The 12,631-nt window shown below is 43.4% G+C and overlaps 1 protein-coding gene across 1 annotated transcript in view; it reads right to left on the reverse strand.

Moving 5' to 3' along the window:
• Window positions 1-12,631, reverse strand: part of ZNF84 (zinc finger protein 84) — a 63,465-nt gene that overhangs the window by 31,758 nt on the left and 19,076 nt on the right. The window lies entirely within an intron of this gene.

Below are 12,631 nucleotides of genomic sequence, written 5' to 3' on the forward strand. Positions count from 1 at the left end.
AGTCTTCGGACGCGCAGGCGCCGGGACCACCGGACCCCCCCCGCGCGCCCCCCCCCCCCCCCCCCGCCTCACCGACGCCCCGCCTCCCGCCCGCACGCGCCCCCGGCCACGACCCGCTGGGCTCCGTGCTGAGCCAGCGGGCCCACGAAATCCCGACCGGGCTGCGGCGGGGTCCGGGGCCGCGCACGGGTACGCGGGCGCGCGCGCGGAGACGCCCACACTCGCCTCTCGCTTGGCGACGAAGGACAAAGAGAAGGGGCGCAACCCGAAAGCGTCGGTGGCCGTGCGAGTGCGAGTACGCGTGCGCGAGAGAAAGACGCCTTTGTTTTTTCTTTTTTCTTTTTTTTTTTTTCCGGTCAGCTTCACTCAAGGAAGGGGCCTTTGTACTACATTTCCCAGAAGGATCCGCGGCACGTAGGCGCCCGGCCGTCTGAGGAGCGCTGGTTGCCTAGAGACGCGAGGGCGACCGCGCGCCCGGGACCGAGTTGTGAACACGCTTTGGGGAAAAACGTAAAAGATCACGATTTAGGCGGCGCTTAGGTGGCTCACTCGGTTATGCGTCTGACTGAGGTTCAGGTCACGATCTCGCGATCTGTGAGTTCGAGGCCCGCATCCGGCTCTGTGCTGACAACTCGGAGCCTAGCGCCTGCTTCGGTTTCTGTGTCTCCCTCTTTCTCTGCCCCTCCCCTGCTCACGCTCTGTGTCTCAAAAAGAAACAAAAACATTATAAAAAAAAAAAAAAAAAGATTACGATTTGAAACACTGGAAGCCCAAATCTATCAATACGTTAAAAAAGAAGAGACAATTGGTTTAAGAATCCAACTGAGGAAATAAAAGAATTTTTATCCATACGTTTATATTAAGTAGATAGGAATTAACAAAAAAATAAAGCTGATCCATAATTCATGTGGGGAAAGTTCTAAATAAGTCACTATCCTTACAGAGAGAAGGAAAGGATGATAAAAAGAGAACAACCACAGACATACAGGAAATTGAATGAGAATCCTCTCTATGCTAAGAAATTTGAAATTAAATGATTCTCCTGGGATGGATGTGCCAAATTCAACTCAAGAAAGGAGAAAAACACATCATGGATAAAAATGAGGACAATTTCAGAGATTATCTGCCAAAAAGCACCAATCATTGACTTTCTGGGGAATTCTTTTATTTTTTTGGGGGGGGGGAATTCTTTCAAACATCCAGTGATTACAGAATTCTTACACATAAAAATTTCCAGAGGAAACAGAAGAAGGAACTGTTTCTATTTATTAGGCAGCATAAAGACACCAAAATCCACATGTATGACTTGAAAAGGAAGCTCAGACAAAACTTGGTTATGACTACCCATGCAAAAATACTAAGAGGGGATCCTGGGTGGCTCAGTTGGTTGGGCATCTGACTCTTGATTTTGACTCCGGTCACGATCACCCGGGTCGTGGGATCAAGCCCCATGTCTGGCTCTGCACTGATGGTGCGGAGCCTCCTTGGGATTCTCTCTCCCTCTCCAACTTCCCCTCCCCTGCATACATGCTCTTTCTCTCTAAATATAAATAAATATTTTACAATTACATTCCAGAGTTTTCAAAAATAAATTAGAGGGGCACCTGTGTGGCTCAGTCGGTTGAGCGTCGAACTCTTGATTTCGGCTCAGGTCGTGAGCCCAGGGTCATGGCATTGAGCCCTGCGTGGGGCTCCATGTCAGGCTTTGTGCTGAGTCTGGAGCCTGCTTAAGAGTCTTTGTCTCCATCTGCCCCTCCCCCTCCCCCTCAAAAAAGAATAAAAAAAGAACAAATTAGAAAAAATCGTTGGCTGCTTTAAGATAATTTTAAAAATAGACAATAACCATAAAGCTAGTATGCTGTTTAATGTTGGAACATCAGGAGGAGTTAGTGGCGAGATATGAATAATTAAGATCAAGATTTTAAAAACTGGACTAATATTTGAAATGCAGAACATACAGGTAACGTGTCTGCTGAAGTGTATATATTTCCACACAATTTGGGGTTTTGTTTCGTAGACTGTCAATTATCCTTTGCCCATTTTTCTGTCGGGTTATCTTTTTCTACTAGATTCACGGAGTTGAATGTATATTGTTTACAAATCCTCAATATGCAACATGTTTTAATTTTTTTGTTTAATCCATTGTCTTTGAACTTAGATTATAAACATGTTGGTCCCTTGGATTTTAGTTTTGACATTACAAAATGTATCTAGGTTTTCTTTTATGGGTTCCTTATGTGTCTCGTTGAGAAGTCTTTCTCTTGAAAGAGAAAACAAAAAGAAATATCTCTCCATTTTGTTAACGTAAAATATTTCCTTGTATTATCTTCTAACAGTTTCAGCATTTTGGCTTGACACTTAAGTTTTAATCTTTCTGGAGTTGTGTGTATGCGTATAGTGCGAAGTATTGATCTCATTTCATTTTGTTGCCCTATGGGAAGCTAATTTCCCGACTCCAAGGGTATTCGTTTGCTAGTGATAGAGCAGGCAGTTAGCTGGAGGCAAGGGTGGTGAGAAACAGGTGACACGTTAGAAGCCGAGGGCACAACATCCTTTGTGGTTTTCAACATCTTGGCCTTGTGGCTTCTAACAACCCTGGGAGCTGACAGACCAAGAGCCACAGGTGCAAAACACATGCTCTCCTCTTCAACTTCTGCCCAGCCTCCCCCCCCCCCGGTTTGGTGGAGTTCACGCGTTTGGCGGTTTCAGCCCCCTCCCACCTCACCTCCCCGTGGGGAAAGATGGCCATGACGGTTCCAGCAAGAACCTTGTAGGAGCCAGAACTGCCCTTCCCAGGGGAGGGGAACAACCTCAGTCGGAGACCGCCCTACCTGTGACCCGTCGCCAATACAAAACTTCAGTGCAGGTGCCACCCTGGACCTGCCCGCCCTCCCTTCCCGAGGGCGGCCTGTCCTCAGCGAGCTGCTTTGTGCTTGATCCCTTCCTTCTGGCCCTCTTTATTTGAGCAGGATCCCCACGCAAATGTTTTGAGGGGAATCCGAGAACCAAGACTCCACAGACACAACGCAGACCCTCTCAGCAGTAGCACGGGGGCTGCCACAACAAATACCACAGGGTGGGACGAACAACAGAAATCTCGTGTGTCAAGATTCTGGACGTGAAAAGTCCGAGACTAAGGTGTTGGCAGGTTTGGTTTCTTCCAAAGACTCCGTCCTTGGCCTGCAGGTGGCTGTGTCCTCACATGGCTGTCCCTCCGTGTGTGTCTGTGTCCTGATCGCCTTTCTTACAAGGACGCCAGTCACTTCCAGATTGGGGTCATCTATATGACTGAGTTTTACCTGAATTTCCTCTTTAAAGCCCCTGTTTCCAAATACAGTCACTTCCTGAGGTGCTGGGGGTTGGACTCTAACATAAGAATTTGAAAGGGGGGCGCAATTCAGCCCAAAACACCAAGTATCAAACAACCCATTCTTTCTTCAATACTTACAAATTAATTTCTTTTATGTCCCAAGTTCCTATATGCCCAAGTTACCCTTTCTGGAATATTTTCTTTTCCATCTGCCTATTAGTCTATCACTGTGTGAGTACCACAATGTTTTCATATTCTAGCTTAAAAAAACCTCCTGTATCTGGAAGGGAAACTATTCTACCGGTGCTTGTTTATGATGATCTTGCATAGTTGGAGACCAGTAAGCTTTCCTGTAAATGATAGAATCTGTCCCATTTCAAGAAAGAAAATTCTTTTATTGTTCTCATTGGAATTTTATTAAATTTTTACTTTGCAACAATTAATATTTTCATTATACTGACTTGACTCTATCAATATAGTATATCTTTGGGGTGCCTGGGTGGCTCAGTTGGTTAAGCGTCTGACGTTGGCCCAGGTCATGATCTTGCCACTTGTGAGTTCGAGCCCCGGGTAGGTCTCTGTGCTGACAGCACAGAGCCTAGAGCCTGCTTCAGATTCTGTGTTTCCCTCTCTCTCTACCCCTCCCCACTCACAGTCTGTCTGTCTGTCTCTCTCTCTCGAAAATAAATAAAAATTAAAAAAAATTTTTAAACATAGTATATCTTTGAAATTTTCAGTTCTTTTTTTAAATGTTTTTTTTTATTTTTGAGATAGAGAGAGCAGAAGCAGGGAGGGGCAGAGAGGGAGAGAAAGAAACCAAGCAGGCTCCATGCTTTTGTCAGCACAGAGCCTGATGTGGGCTCGAACCAACAAACTGTGGGATGATGACCTGAGCCAAAATCAAGATCCGGACCCTTAACTGACTGAGCCACCCAGGCACCCTAAATTTTTTCAATTCTTTTATGAATGTTATTGTTTTATTCATAAATTCTGCTTCTGTAAGTTTTTAAGAGACTTATTCCTAGATAGTTTTCATTTTTATTTTTTTAGTTTATTTCTTTATTTTGAGAGAGATGGTGAGTTGGGAGGGGCAGAGAGAGAGAGGGAGAGAATCCCAAGCAGACTCTGCCCTGTCAGCACAGAGCCTGACTTGGGGCTCAAACTCACACAACTTTAAGATCGTAACCTGAAGCCAAAACCAAGCTTTGGAGGCTTAACCAACTGAGCCACCCAGACACCCTGATAGTTTTCATTTTATTTTATTAAAAAAAAATTTTTTTTTAACATTTATTTATTTTTGAGAAAGAGAGAGACAGAGCATGAACAGGGGAGGGGCAGAGAGAGAGGGAGACACAGAATCGGAAGCAGGCTCCAGGCTCTGAGCCATCAGCCCAGAGTCCGACGCGGGGCTCGAACTCACGGACTGCGAGATTGTGACCTGAGCTGAAGTTGGACACTCAACCGACTGAGCCACCCAGGCGCCCCATCATTTTAAATTCAACATTGTACCAGATGTATTCCTAAGAAGCTTCTCAATCCTAATGATATAATGAAGTTTTTTTCCCCTAGTGTATTTTCTTACTTGCTATTAAATACACTATGGACTGAATATTTGTGTTCTTTCAAAATTCCTTTGTTGAAATCACAACCCAGGGTGGCTATATTTGGCGATGGACATCTAAGGAAATTAAGGTTAAATGAGGCTGTCTTCATCTCGCACACCGAAAATACAACAGCAGAGCACACACAGAAAAACCGCTACAGATACTCCTATTCGAAACCGGGGACAACAGTCCCCACCCCGCAGTCATTGGTCTACAGAAATGCCTAAATCCTACTAAATACATGTTACCAGCTCGCCCTTTAGGGTTTGGTCTTGTTCTCTTGGAGTTCTTCCTAGCTCTTGGCTGCGCCCTCTGGACCTTGATTCTGCCATCTGAGTCATCCTTCCTTATTAATAAAAACTGATCCATGTTTGCAAGAAGAAATCCTTCTCAGTCTCTTCCTGACCCCAAAAGTTGGCAGTCCTAAGAGCTCCTTTTATTTTGCGTAGGGTTCGTCCTTTTTAGTCAAAGTTGATATTGCTGTTTAAAACTTTGTGGTTTGGGGGCACTTGGGTGGCTCAGTCATTTAAGTGTCCAACTTCAGCTCAGGTTACAATCTCATGGTTCATGGGTTCAAGCCCCACGTCGAGCTCTGTGCTTACAGCTCAGAGCCTGGAACCTGCTTTGGATTCTGTGTCGCCCTCTCTCTCTCTCTGCCCCTCCCCTGCTCATGCTCTGTGTCTCTCTCAAAAATAAATAAACATTCAAAAATTAAAACTTATTGTGTACATGTATGTATTTATATCACTTTTCAGATTACAATTTGATTTTTCTCCCATTTTCTTTTTCGCTGTGAACACTACAATTAGTCATACCATAATTTTATCCTGTCTTTTTCCACTAACTTTGCAATTTTACCTTTTTTTTTGTTTGTTTGTTTTTTTAACTAGACATTCATGAATCTCACGACAACTCTTTGGTTAGCATGTCTCCAACTCAAGTAATGGAAAATACTCTTGGGAATTGAAGTTGTAATAAAATTTTCTTCAAAATGATTTTCTACCAGATTTGCAAGCAGGTTCTTAGAACTCACCAGCTGATGCTATGGCTTATCTCATTGAAGGCTTGACTTCTATTCTTAAAAAGGGGAGCTCCCAAATTTCTGGGTTTTTTTTTTAATGTTTATTTATTTATTTATTTTGAGAGAGAGAGGCAGAGAGAGAATCCCAAGCAGTCTCCACAATCAGCTCAGAGCCAGACATGGGGCTCAATCCCATGAACCCATGAGATCATGACCTGAGCTGAAATCAAGAGTCAGATGCTTAACCAACTGAGCCACCCAGGCACCGCCTACTCCCCCCACCCCCATTTCTGTTTTAGGAGTATTTTGGTAGAGAAGGAGTTTGGTAATTATAAATATGCATTGTTGCAGGGGATACATAGGAAGTGGGAGCGGGGACATTGTGGGCTTTTTATGTATCAATTAGGCAAAAGCCACATCCCCAGGTATTCCATTTGAGGGCATTAGGTATGTCAGGGCAAAGGCAACATTGAGAAGGTCTGACTTTATCTAAAAAGTCTCCTTGGGCAGCTGCGGGCTTAGTCAGTTAAGCGTCCGACTTCGGCTCAGATCATGATCTCACGGCTCATGGGTTCGAGGCCCCTCATCGGGCTTTGTGCTGACAGCTCAGATCCTGGAGCCTGCTTCGGATTCTGTGTCTCCCTCTCTCTCTGCCCTTCCCCTGCTCATGCTCTCTTTCTCTCTAAAAAATAAAATTTAAAAAGCCTCCTTTCCCCATGTTCCCATAACACTCTCCCCATGTTCCTTCAAGCGCTCAGCAACAACCTATGACTTTGGACTCTGTTAATACTCTCCCCAAGGGCCCTTCAGGGTTTCACTACTATTTTCCTCTAGAGTCTTCCAGATTCTGCTGACCACCCAGTGCCAAGGCCAGTAGCACCCCACTTGTAGACCAAATTTCTATTCTAATCACAACTGCTACCTAAGATATCACCCTCAAAACCCTAGCACACATAACAACAAAGATGTTATTCTCTCTCACGGTTCTGTTGGTCAGGAATTCCAGAAAGGTTTGGCCAGAGGATGTCACAAGCAAAGCTGTTTGGTGGCTGGAGCTGGGAAGATGGCATTGAAGAATACGGCATCTCTCTCTTCATGTGGCCTCAGAACCCATCTACGTTGTTTCTCTTTATGGACTCTCAGGGGTACCCCTAGCATCACGGCCTGAAGGACTGCTCACGTGGCAGCCCAGAACTTCAAGAACAAGTACTCCAGGCAGGACAGCAGAAGCTGCACTGCCTTTCCGGTATGTGTGTGTGTGTGTGTGTGTATGTGTGTGTGTGTAGGGGGCACGCAGCAGCCCTCCACCACATTCTGGTGGCTACGGCGACCACCAGCAAACAGAACTCTCGGTGGGAGGGGTGGCTCAGCCACACTGTAGAAGAGGAGGTGAGAAGGGGCTGGCTCTTGGCTACAGCCATCTTTGGAAAGCAAAATCTACCACATATGTAAAAAATGGCCAATTATCAGTAATTTCACATAATTCGGCCTAAATGGACATATACAGATGTGTACATGGGAAAGCTTGGATTCCATTTTATTCAGAGAACTTTCATCTATTAGACCGGCCTATAATATGTTTTTCTATGGTCTCTATCCAGATTTGGTGTGAAGTTTATACTAGGATTGTAAAATGAATTTAGGAGTAATCTATCCTTTAAACTTTTCTAATACTGGGGTGCTTGGGTGGCTCAGTTGGTTAAGCATCTGAGTCTTGATTTCTTTAAAAAAAAATTTTTTTTTAACATTTATTTATTTTTGGGACAGAGAGAGACAGAGCATGAACGGGGGAGGGGCAGAGAGAGAGGGAGACACAGAATTGGAAACAGGCTCCAGGCTCTGAGCCATCAGCCCAGAGCCCGACGCGGGGCTCGAACTCACGGACCGCGAGATCGTGACCTGGCTGAAGTCGGATGCTTAACCGACTGCGCCACCCAGGCGCCCCTGAGTCTTGATTTCAATTCAGGTCATGATCTCACGGTTCATGAGTTCAATCTCTGCATCGGGATCTGTACTGACAGCGTGGAGTCTGCTTGGGATTCTCTCTCCCTTTCTGCCCCTCCCTTGCTCATGCGCTCTCTCAAAATAAACGAACACTAAAAAATAAAATAAAATTTTCTCATACCGTTGTATAACACAATGATGATCGAGTCCGTCAATGTTTTGTAGTTTTACTGTTCAGTAACCTAAGCTTGCTACATTTCACTGAGGAACATTTTAACTACAATGCAATTTCCTTATTTGTTACTGACTTAGTAAGTCTTGCTTTTTCAGCTTGGTCAATTTTGGCCATGCAAGAAAATGGAGGAATTTGCAAGAAAATGGAGAAATTTTATCTAATTTTTCATATTTAGTGGCACATGGTTACCCTTAGTATTCTCCTATAATTTTAAAAAATATGAATTATCTGTATTTATGTCCTCCTTTCATCTAACATTAGTTACAAGTTCTCAAGTTCTTTCTCATGAATGTTCATGACTCTGTCATCCAATCTGAGAAACAAGAAATTACAAGGAATTTGCAGCTTCTATTTGCTGCTCCTCTGCACAGACACCAACACAAATATCTCAGTTATCGTCCTTTCTTTTCTGGTTCATCATTTTATCACAGATTACATGCCTGCCTAAATAATATGTAATTCCATTTCACTTTAATTTGGCCTTCAACAATGAGATTCTGCATAGCCTTCTGAGAGTGACTTTTATCACTCACTATTATGTATCTAATACTTGGACATGTGGTTTATGCAGCTGTAGTTGTGTCATAGTACTTAATATTCCATTGACTGTATATAATATTCATTCCCCTTTTACATCTTTAATAGACTTATTTCGATTGAAACTTTTATTGAGACAATTGTAAATTCACCTGCAGTGTAGAAAATAATAGAAAGAAATCCCTTACACACTTAGCCCAGTTTACCCCAATGTTACCATTTTGCAAAACTATAGTGTATCACAGTCAAAATACTGGCATTAATATGGTCCACAGTACTTATCAAGATTTCTCCAGTTTCACTTACACCCGTGTTCATGTATTAGGTTCTACTCAGTTTTACACCTGTGTAGGTTAATGTATCCATAATCACAGTCATGATACTGAACAGTTCCAACACCACAAGTTTTTTTTTACATGCTGTGTTTTAATATATTTTTTAATGGATTTATTTTATTAAATCGCATTTTGTAAAGTTTCTGGTATGCAAAAAATAGCATTGATTTGGATATATTGACCTGATCTGATGAATCATTTTTTTTATTATTTAGAAATTATTTGATACTGATGCAAAGTTTTAAAAAAATCACATAATTATAGAATTCACAGAATAGTGAAGAATTCCTAAATACATTTTACCTATATTCCCCAAATGTTAACATTTTACCATGTCTGCTTTCTCTATATAAGAACATATTTTTCTGACAGACATAATTCCTCTACACTCCTGAACTCTTCAGTGAGTATTTCCAAGAAAGTCATTCCATTATCTAACCACAGTAAGTTATCAAATTGAGAAATCAAACATAAATGCAGTTCTATTATCAAATACACAAAACTTGTTCAAATTCCATCAGTGGTCCTAATAAAGTCCAAGAGACAAAAGGTGGCTTCAGTATCCCTGCTTGCTCGCTCTCTCCCTCTCTCAAGATAAATTTAAAAAAAAAAAAAAAAAAAAAAGATAATCATTGTCTTTTTAAAAGTTTATTTATTTTGGGATAAAGGGAGAGAGAGAGCAGGGGAGGGGCAGAGAGAGAGAAAGAGAGAACCTCACGTAAGCTCCAGGTTATCAGCACAGAGTCCCATCCAAGGCTCTATCCCATGAACCATGAGATGATGACCTCAGCCAAAATCAAGAGTTGGATGCTCAACCGACTGAGCCACTCAGGTGTCCCAAAGATAATCATGTTTAAGTGAGGTCATTGGGATGGGCCCTAAGCCTATATGACTGGTATCCATATAAAAAGGAGAAATCTGGACACAAATATAGACACACACAGGGAGAAAATGATGTGAAGAGGCCAAGGAATGGACAAGCCAAAGAGCGCAGCTAGCAACAAGGTTCTTCTTTCTCAGCATCAGAGAGAACAACTCTGTGGCACCTCGTTTTCAGACTTCTGACCTCTGGACCCATAACACAGCAAGTGTCTGTTGTTTAAATCACTCATTTTGAAGGACTTTGTTATGGCAACCTAGCAAATGAATAAAGGTCTCTGCACTGGAAAGCAGGGTGCTGCTGCAGCAAATACCTTAAAACATGGAAGCAGGGCACCTGGGTGGCTCAGTCAGTTAAGCATCCGACTTCAGCTCAGGTCATGATCTCACGGGTGGTGAATTCAAGCCCGGCATCAGGTCAGCTTGGGCTCTGCACTCTCTCTCCCTCTCTCTGTATCTGGTGGGATTCCCTCTCTCTTTCTGCCCCTCACTCACTCGCACGCTCTCATAAAAAAATAATTATATATTTTCATGTGGAAGCAGCTTTGGATTTGGCAGAGGATGGCACCTGGTACGAAAAACCTGGAGGGCCTTCTGAAGACGCTGTTGGTAGAAACATGGAAGTCCAAGGTACTTCTGGTGTCAGGTAACAGTGAGGAACATGGTACTAGAAATTGGAGAAGAAATGGTTTTTGTAATGAAGTGACAGAGAACGTGGCTAGACTGTGTTCTAGTGTGTTGTCAAAAGCAGAACTTAGAAACAATGAACTGGAATGCTTAGCGGAAGAGATTTCTAAGCAGAGCGTTAAAGACCTGGCCCGACTTCTTGCTAATAGTACAATTTGGGAGGACAGAGATACGCTGAAGAACCAATTGTTAAACAAATTTGGAAGACCCTCAGTTTACCCATACTGCAAAAAATGCAAAAGCACGCTCTGGAGAGAACACGGATGTGGCAGAACAGCAGAGATATTAGGTGTGGGACTGAATCCATCAACCGACTCAGCAGAAATGTTACCAGCTTGGACTGACGGGGACAGAGACGGGTTGAAATGAAGGAAAGTCGTTGGATGTCTGGGGTTCTACAGGCAGAAAAACAGGCTGATAGACCTATCTAGATGTGCACACAGGTCAGATCGACCTTGAGGGCAGAACCACCTCCTCGGTCCCAGAGGGTGAAGCCACCTTTTCAATTCCAGAGGCGGGGCCGCCATCCAGGATGAGAAGCAGGGCCACCACCCCAGTGGGCTCAGAAGACAGAGGATTTAGCCAAGGAGAATTATTCTCAGGCCTTAAAATCTAATGGAATTTGCCCTATTTTGGACTTGCTTAGGCCTCACAACTCCTTTTCCTGACTTCTCCCTTTTGGGATGGGAAGGTCTATCTTGTGCCTGTCTGATCACTGTTCATTGGAAGCTGAGAACTTGTCTGATTTCACATGTTCCCAAATGGAGAGAAATGTTGCCTCGGGACAAAGCTACCCCAAGTCTCACACACATCTGATTTAGATGGTATTTAGAGGAGTCTTTCAAGTTGAGCTCCCTTGCTTGCTGGGTGAATTAAGCCTTCAGGGGGTTTGGGGCTGGGGGGAATGTACTTTGCATATGAAAAGAACACGGATTTGGTGTGGGGGAGCAAGAGGGCAAATTTATGGTTTGAATTGCGTCCATTCAAGAAAGACGTATTGGATTCTTAGCCTCCAGTACCTCAGGATGTAAAGTTAATTAGCAATAGTTTCTTTATGGAAATAATCACGTGAAAATTAGATAACAAGAGTGAGACTTAAGCCAACGACTGGGATCCTTATGAGAACAGATTTGGGCACAGAACTGGTAGTATTGAGCCCTGGGGTGTTGGCAGAATAAACCTGCTCTTGCAAGGTTTTCTCTTCCACTTTTTCAGGGAGGGAAAGGGGCCCTACATCAGGAGTTGGCAGGTTTCCTGGGCAACAGTATCTGTCACAGCTCTGCCATTGTAGTTAGTGCAAAAGCCGCCAGACAACACACAAACGATTAGGCCTGGCAGTGTTCCAACAAAACTTGATTTATGGATGCTGAAATTTGAATTGCAAATAATTTTTTCAATTCGTGAAGTAGTTTTGATCTTTTTGCAGCCATTTAAAAACATAAAGACTTCTTGGCTTGCCAGCCATACAAATACAGCCATACAAATACATACAGCCATAAAAATACATTTAAAAACATAAAGACTTCTTGGCTTGCCAGCCATACAAATACAGGCAGCAAGCTGCATGTGACGGGTGAGCTGTAAGCTTCCAACATCCAAGCTACGTATTTCTAGAGCCCCTAGTGACGTCTGCCAGGAGTTTGCTAGGCCGAGTCCTCAGGCTCCTGTCAGCTATCAATACACAAAATCATCAAGAGACAACTTTTTCTAGACCAATACTTGTTTACATAAGGGATCAGCGAGCACGTGAAATGGACGGCTTACTTCAGCAAGACAAATGTCACAGTTAATACTCTTCCTTGAGAAGAGATTTCAGGGCTTCACGTCTGTCACTGCTTAAGGGCTAGTATGACCAGGAGTAGCCACCCCACCCCGTCTATTTCTTCATAAATTACAAATTCTTCTTTGGCAACAGTCCCTCAGTGTTCCCAAAATCTAATCATCAGGGGTTACAAGGTTCTTGGTGCCCACAAGGACACTATTTCATACTATGGGCTAACAGGTTTCCATACTGGAATGTAAACAGAATCTGATTTTCTTCTTGACTCAGGAAGAGAGAGAGAGAGACCAGACCGCGAG

Source organism: Herpailurus yagouaroundi, unplaced genomic scaffold (genome assembly GCF_014898765.1).
Source record: "Herpailurus yagouaroundi ecotype Mexico unplaced genomic scaffold, PumYag 437, whole genome shotgun sequence".
In the NCBI taxonomy this organism is placed as follows: domain Eukaryota; kingdom Metazoa; phylum Chordata; class Mammalia; order Carnivora; family Felidae; genus Herpailurus; species Herpailurus yagouaroundi.